This window comes from Corvus kubaryi, unplaced genomic scaffold, assembly GCF_017639235.1.
Source record: "Corvus kubaryi isolate FWS band 111438036 unplaced genomic scaffold, C.kubaryi_AGA036_p1.0 36886, whole genome shotgun sequence".
Classification (NCBI taxonomy): Eukaryota; Metazoa; Chordata; class Aves; order Passeriformes; family Corvidae; genus Corvus; species Corvus kubaryi.
The window spans coordinates 206,302-207,501 of NW_024580974.1; the positions used below are offsets into that span (position 1 = coordinate 206,302).

General features: G+C 64.7%; 1 long non-coding RNA gene across 1 annotated transcript; it reads right to left on the reverse strand.

The window, feature by feature from the left end:
- Window positions 1-142: 142 nt before the first annotated feature.
- Window positions 143-1,194, reverse strand: LOC121660748. Its single transcript, XR_006014755.1, has 3 exons — window positions 971-1,194; window positions 632-772; window positions 143-447 (listed from the first exon to the last, which is right to left on the reverse strand). It is a non-coding gene; the product is annotated as an uncharacterized LOC121660748 (long non-coding RNA).
- Between the last annotated feature and the right edge of the window lie 6 nt (window positions 1,195-1,200).

Sequence of the window (1,200 nt, forward strand, 5' to 3'; positions counted from 1 at the left end):
GCAATTTCCCTCTGCTCTTTCCCCTGAGCCCACCATACCCAGGGATGCATCTGTGCTTCCAGTTCCTGCCCCACGTACCCGAGAGATGACTGATGTACCAGGGACGCACGTGCCAGCCCCAGAGTGAGGTCCCAGCCATGGGTATGAGTCTATGACCAGTTTGTGTTTTAATAGGAAAAAAGGGAAATTCAGACAGAAAGCCAAGAAAATCAGGAGCTGTTTTCCTGCACTGCTGCACAGGGAGGGGTGACCTCTGTGGGCAGGGCCACCCCTTCCTGGGGACAGGGCCCCAGCACAGCGCCACACACGTGTCCCCAGGGCTGCGGCATCCTCATGGCGACGGCCCCAGGGCGCTGCTGCCGACATCATCATAGTCTGTGTGCACCGGCGGCTGTTCCGAGGGGGTCCTGGTGGCTCCTGGGGCACTCGGAGGGGAGTAGATCCCACCTTGGGGACAGCACAGAAGGGTGCAGGGGGGGGCAGACGGCTCCGTGTCCCCCCTGACAGGCCCCACCTGGGGTCTGGCTGCAGCACCCATGGATCTGCAGCCGGATCCCTGCCCACCCCCACAGCCAAAGCCTGCCATGCAGTGCCTCTGCAGAGGGGACAGGGCAGCTGTGAGCCCTCTTACCTGTGGGGAGGACACAGATCCACCTCCTCTGTGCCACGCCCTCGGAGATGTCCCCAGTGCTGGGAGCAGGGGGCTCCTGTGGCACACCCAGGGCATCGTCGTAGCCATCCGGGGTTCCGTGCTCGGGCCGGGCAGGGGGCTCTGGGACAGGCACAGGGTCCATGGCAGTGACCCAGCGGCCCTGGCTCTGTCATGCTCAACGGCCTTGCCACCGGGGATGTGCTAGTGGCCACGCTTGCTACACACTAACAAGAGGAGGACTTGTCCCCTCAGCTCCCCTGCCCGAGTGTGTGCCATGTCCCCAGCACTCCCCACTGCGTTCCTGCCCTGTGGCCCTACCTGGGCTTGCCTCGGTGTCACTCCCCTCCACGCTGTCGCCGGTGTAATAGGGCAGCTTCTTCACCGACCCCTCTGACAGGGAACCTGCAGGGGAGAAACAGGGACTTGGGCGTGGCCTCAAGCGGCACCGAGGGTGACGCAACCTCACACCACACCGCGGGGCTGCCGTGGGACCGAGGGACACCCCCAGCCCCTGGCGAGGAGCCACTGCTGGGCCACCGGGACCCTGA